Raw genomic sequence first — 7131 nt, 5'->3', positions numbered from 1 at the left:
GCTATGGTGCATTCTAAATAATAATAAAAAAAACTATCATGAATATTATTTACGAATGCAATATTATTGTTTATTATATATTTACAAACGTGATATCATAATAATTCTCATTACGATACCACGTTTTACACTTGGTTAAGTTTAATTGATAAATCATTCGACCAATCAGTGTAAATTCGACCAATCACAACATTAATCGTTACAAATTGATTAAAATTCAGCGGTAATACCGATCCGGTAATCGAATAACAAAACGTAACCACGGTAATCACGAGAAATCTCCGGAGTATTCGGGTTTTAATGGTAACGCGAATGACCTGCCTGTAACTATAAACTCCACTCGTATCTCGTATAAATGATTTACTGGTACATTCATTGGGTATGAGATGGATGTAATATTGATACATAGATTGACATTAAAATCAAATTAATGAGTGTGGAGACGAGTTTCAAATTAGCCGGTTCAGAATTAAGCACCTCCGAGTTTTCATGTGCTTATTTTTGTGCTTATAATTTATAATTACTAATTTAATTGATATTCGCAATATGTATACTTATATGAATAGTATTTTTCTTTTTTTTTACTTTTTACTTTTATTACTCACTGTTCCGTGCTATATACATATGGTCAGAGGTCACGTAACTATGCTTCTTGTATCTGGTACTTTTCTTTTTTAAATGTTTTGTGTATGTAATGTCTTATTTTATTCATTTTTTTTATTATTGCGGTTTATTTTTGTATTTACAAGGTATGTTTTATTTAATTTCCTATAACTCATTATAAATCACTTTGTCATGGCTTGTCACAGCCACAAAGGGTACCATTGAAAATCAGTATTGGGTTCTAACCCAACGTTAAAGCTGAATGGCTTAATACCTTTTCAGGACATATCACGGTAGCAGACATCGCAACAATATAAGATTGTGTTTGTGTATGTATATAAATTTGTTGATTTTTTTTTTGTAATTTTAATGAATTCCATACATTTATTGTAAGATTATGCTACACTTTATGTCAGTGTTTGTTTGTCCAGAATATTTTTTTTCCTATTCTTATATTTCACTTATGTCTAACAAATATATATAAAGTGATGCATATTATTTTTAGACATTATATAACATAGATTTTATCCTTTAATCTTAACTTTTATTAGTGTTTCTGTGGGCTGTAACATTTCTGCACCACACGGTTCATCTGAGCTTGGGCGGGTTTAAAAAAATACATAGAATTAAGACACATAGAAAATGGAACAACTACGATGAAAAAATATTGGTACAGAGCAAACGCATAACTCTGTTTCGTTGCAATTGGTAAAAATTAAATCTACGCACTGTGCGAGTACCAGGAAAACATAACGATGTAGAAGCCGCAAGCATTTCAAGTTCGTTCAATCTCTTCGCAAAGTGGCTTTACATGTGAAACACAGAGGCGACCGCGAAATGCGACCAGAGGAAGTCCAGCGAAGATTTTTGTTCCATTCTTTACGTTTCCGAAATACCATTATACCTTAACCGATTGTAAGGTATTTTACCAAATGCGTATTACAGAGGTACAGATAAAATAAAAGAGGTAAAATTATTTTTTTAACTGCTAGTTCGTAGTGCACCCTACTACTTGAAACAGCACCAACACAGAACAGGTTGTAATAATCAATAACTTTATAATTTGTTGCTTAAAATGTAACAACAAATTATTCGATCGAATCCAAATCAATTTTTAAATACAAATAGCCGGAAATCATATACTAGTAATTATCAAGTATTACAGGGGGAAAAATTCTAGTAACAAATTTTCACTTTATCGTAATCGAATCGGAGCGTTATCGTTGCCGTTTCTCCGTTTTTCTATTCTTTAATTTAATTATCTACTATTCACATAAAACACAACAATTAAGTCTAGTTTTGACTATTAGGTTGCAATTGAATAGATATATCGTATTGCGAAATATGGACAATTGATTCGTTCATAATCGTACCTAACCTAACGTACGTCGTACGGTTACGTCGGAACATAACCTAACCGTTATAATTATTAGTTGGTGGCTCTCAGAATACTTCAAATTTTACATAAAATATTTAGAGGAAATCGTAATTGAAATAACTTTATACAATCATCATTAAGTCCAATTTAATGTCAAAGATGAGAAAACTTTTGTAAATATATATTGACGCCATTTTAACTTTTATTTAATCTCGGGTTCCGACGACAGCTGGTTGACACTGGGGACACAATAAACGAGAAGCGTGAATTTCTTCGAAGGAACATCGTGTTCCATACAATTGGATATTTTGTTTGGTATTGTTAGAAATACTTATTTGTACTTCAATTAATATATTTGATAATTACATATTAATAAAAATATAATCGGTTCCAGAACTTCATTGATATTGCTTAGTGATGAAGATAAAAAATAGTTTTCCCGCGCTTTTATAAAAAAAGGAGAACTAAACGACTGTCATCGAATTAACGATAAATGATATTTTGTTTTAATTCGATTTATAATAGCTCTTTATTTTCAATTCCTTATATTTTTTTCATTTATTTCAATATCCTTAGGTATTGAAATTAGCAAATAGTAAAATTTATTACGTGGCTTATTTACCCGTCCGCCTGCTTATTACATATTATATATAACTCAGTTGTTCCCATTTCATTTTATATACATAGTCAAACATATTTATTAAATTAATCATAGATTATAATGACTTCTTATAGGCTCGATTTGAATAAATTGAAATTGCAATATATATATATAATGAAATTGCGAGGTGGTCAGTTCGTAGTAGATATGTACGGAACGGTTTTTGCAACATTAACGGGGAATCCTGTAAATATTAGATGCATTAAATGAGGCGAAAAAGGCGGCATTTTAACGCGTCATTTGTTTTTTGTAACAACGGCACTATCTTAGCGGCGCAGGCATTGCTTAGCCGCTTCGCCGCGTTGCTACATTTTCTTGGTCTTTCCCGTGCACCATTTAATTTTGAAAATATTTTTTATTATTAACACGCTTTTATTAGCTTGACCTTTATGTATACATCTATGTATCTATGTAACGGAATCTTTACGCTTGATTCTTAGCATCTTCAATAATGAACTTGAGAATTGGCACACGTCCTAATACCTGATGACAGTGCAATAATTTGTTTGCCCTAATATTTTGAAGCATAAATAGCGCAATGAATAACGGATCGCGTGGTGACCCCTTGTAGTTTTATTATTAAAAAATGGAAAAAGTCCTTCCAAGGAGTTTTATTAAAAATCAAGCCAATGAGATGTCAAGTAAGTGAGATGAATTATTATTGACATTTTTTTCCTAAGAGTGAGATGTTCTTATATTTATTCATGATTGCGATAATTTATTCATTAATTTGTCTGTTAACGTCAAATCTTCGTCGAGAACTTTTGGAAAAACATATTTGAAGGATAATTATTTAATCTGTTGTGAATATGTTTTAACATTTTTGAAAGTAAATAAAGTTATAATAAAAATTGATAACTTTCTTCCGTTTTGAAGGCGGTTATGAAAGTAATATCATAGTCCCATGACAAGGCATGACGCTCGTCACACTTCGTGTTAGCTTACACTATATTATTTTTTAATTTAACTACAAAAGTACTTGAAAAAGTCTTTGTAACTAGGTTGAATGTATGTAGCATGGTGAAGTTTCTCTTCACAAAGTGCGAGATGAACAGAACACGAATGATACCACTTCGCTTCTACATTTTTTTTTTTAAATAATACTAAAATATATTTCATTTTAAACAACGTATGACAAAGAAACAGGGTAATAAAAACATTTTTTTTTATATAGACTGTTTTCAAGTAACAGATTTTCCCATTTTCCTTTTCCAATACGCGTCAAGCTTGTAATACGATAATAGCCTAAAGGGTCAAGGATCCCCCAACTTTCAAATTGGTAGCCCACTGCTATTGAAGCTTCATTTGAATTTGCGAACTCCACGTAAGATCTACCAAGTTTAACAATATCAGGGTAATATGTATTATATAATATATATATATTTTAATGTTGTACGTTTGTATGCGCCGATTCAGGATATGTTGAACGTAATTAAGGACATCCTATGACAGTTTATTTCCTTTGTGAGAAGGCGTCTGGTGAATTGCGGAAACTTTGCTTCCCGGACTAAGCCCTCATCCTGTATTTGAAATGAATTTACCATTACAATTACGGTTTAAGTTGGATTGGATAAAGACATAGCGGACAATTATACAAACATTCATTTTTAATTTTTATATATTATTATTAATTTGCTAATAACCTGCAATGGGTTTGAATGCATATACGCGATGTAAACATATCATATAACCTTTATGTTCTAGGTAGGCTTTGTAGACGGGCTTGCCCGTCTCGGTAGGTACCACCCACTCATCAGATATTCCGCCGTTAAACAACAATACTAAGTGTTTCGTTCCAGTTTAAAGTGTAAGTGACCCAGTGTAATTACAGGCAAAAGGGACATAATATCATAGATCTCAAGGCTAGGAACGTGGCGCATTGGCGATGTTAGGAATGGTTAATATTTCTTGCATCGTCAATGACTATGGGCGGTGGTGAGCACTTTAAATAATATAAAGTTATATATATCAATCGTAATAGTAGTTTTCCTAATTATCTTAAGTTCGCATTTCTAAGATTTATTCTTATGCAAAGTAAACTAACCCAAAAGTGTTTTGATAAAAAACAAAACTGTTAACATTTCCTAAACCACCATACGCGCCGATTCAATGATATTCAGAGTGTAATGGAAATTTGTCTGTAATTCATTCGAGCTAAATGATCAGCGTTAACTAAATAGGCGCTAGATGAGGATGGAGAGCGCGGTTCAGAAATAGTGGAACAAAATCGGAAGCTAATGCTAAATTAATAGTTGTAGGAATTTATGTTATATTAATAGTTGTAACATGTAAGGCCGCAGACTCGGAGGTCCTGGGTTCAAACCCCAAGTAGGGCCAGTAAAAAGTAATTGAGTTTTTCTGTCGAAAATTATGAGTAGCAGCCCGGAGTCTGGAAGTTGGAAGTGTGTACACTCCCGCGCCTCGGAAAGCACGTAAAGCCGTTGCTCGTACGCCTGAATTCTTTCCGGTCGTGTCGGATTGCCGTCCCACCAGATTATGAGAGTTAGGGAATAGAGAGTGCGCTTGTGTTTGCGCACACACTTGTGCACAATAATAACTCCTGCGCAGTTGGTAAATCTCTCTTGAGATTGGTCGCTGTGGCCGAAAACAGTCTGGAGTACATTATTATTATTAGTTTTCACCCACTTATTACAAGGGAGTTTGACAGGTGTTAGGTGTAATAAAAGTAGTCTATGTCCCGATCAATCAATAAACAGCCAACTGTTGTCCACTGCTGAACATAGGCCTCTCCCAAGGTGCGCCAAAGCTCCCTGTCCTCCGCCTTCCGCATCCAGTTGGTGCCCGCCACCTTCTTAAGGTCGTCGGTCCACCTGGCTGGAGGGCGCCCTACGCTGCGCTTGCCGATTCGCGGTCTCCACTCTAGGACTCGTCTGCTCCAACGGCTAATATCTAATGTCCCAACGCTATACCAATTAAAATCGGTGAAAGCGTAACAGACAGCCAAAGATACTTTCCTATTTACAATATTAGTATAGATATCTATTAGCTGACGAGTATTTATTCGAAAGCGTTTACGTTAACTGCGATTTTTACGGACAATTTCGATTATTGTCACCAGATGGCGTTGTTTTCATTCCATTAGTTTAGTTTTTTTTTGAGTGGCGTGAGTCATGGTTTTACGTTATATCTGTCACGATGATCTGTAATTTAGTAATTAGATCAATAAGGGGACTATGTATAGGAATCATATAAACGTATAAATAGCCTACCTGATAAGGGATCAAATCCCAGATAGATATTGTTAATGTATAAACCACTTGTTTTTCAGCAGCATCACTTCCGAACTATAGTTGTGTGTAACTCTTAACTCAATATCTGCTGATGGTGGTAATCACTTACCATATGGTGACCAGTATGCCTAATTAATATTTGAAGGATTTCTTATTTTTTTAACCATTCTTGCTTACATTACATAAAGCTTCGCTTAAATTAGTTTTTAAAAACAATTGTTTTTTTTTTGTAAAAGCGTAAGTTTACGCCGTAACGTTTGTACCGTAGCACACTACAATGCACTAAGCTGAGCTCATTCAGCGGGAGATTCCAACAGTAAATTACATTCCAATGTCGCGCCCACATCGCCCCGGACCCGGGAAGATGGCAAAAAGCCTGATAGTGCGTGAGTTATACGACTACATACAACGTATTTATTATGTACGGTTACATTTTTTACGCTATGAAATAAATCTTGGCAATATGTTTCTATGTATAAAAAAAATTATCTCATTGATTGACTGACATCAACGTACAGCCCAAAAAACGAGCAGCTATGGCTGGGTTTCTTTTACACATTAGGTTAGCACTAAACAACGAATTTTGAAAATTTAACGCCTAGGGTACAAGTTTGTATGAAAATCCCTAATTTTTTAAGAATAATTTACTAATTTTTCATTTAGACTATTATGCGAAGCCTCGTAATAATCAAGTCGTGTGTAAGTATTATATAAGAAAAAAATACTCTCTTTATAAGCAAACTAAAGTACAGAGAAGATATGAATAAAAATAATCAAACATATACAAACTAAAACAAGAGCTATACTACTTAAGCCTTAATATAAGAATGTAATTAAAAAAATAACCATTTTAAGCATGTATATACTTTTATGTTTATGCTGTTGACAATTTGTCTGAAACCGATACTGCATGTGGAATTTGGTCATATTTTTATAGAATAGGAGGGCGGACGATCATATGGGCCACCTGATGGTAATTGGTCACCAAACGCCCATAGACATTGTCATTGTAAGAAATGTTACCCATCGCTTACATCACCAATGCGCCACCAACCTTGGGAACTAAGATGTTATGTCCCTTGTACCTGTAATTACACTGGCACACTCACCCTTCAAACCGGAACACAACAATACCAAGTACTACTGTTTTGCGGTAGAATATCTGATGAGTGGGTGGTACCTACCCAGGCGAGCTTGCACAAAGTTCTACCACCAGTAAAAAAACCTTTTTTAAACTT

Source organism: Nymphalis io, chromosome 23 (genome assembly GCF_905147045.1).
Source record: "Nymphalis io chromosome 23, ilAglIoxx1.1, whole genome shotgun sequence".
In the NCBI taxonomy this organism is placed as follows: Eukaryota; Metazoa; Arthropoda; class Insecta; order Lepidoptera; family Nymphalidae; genus Nymphalis; species Nymphalis io.
The sequence above is the reverse complement of the archived record's forward strand: the minus strand, read 5'-3'. Positions refer to the sequence as shown.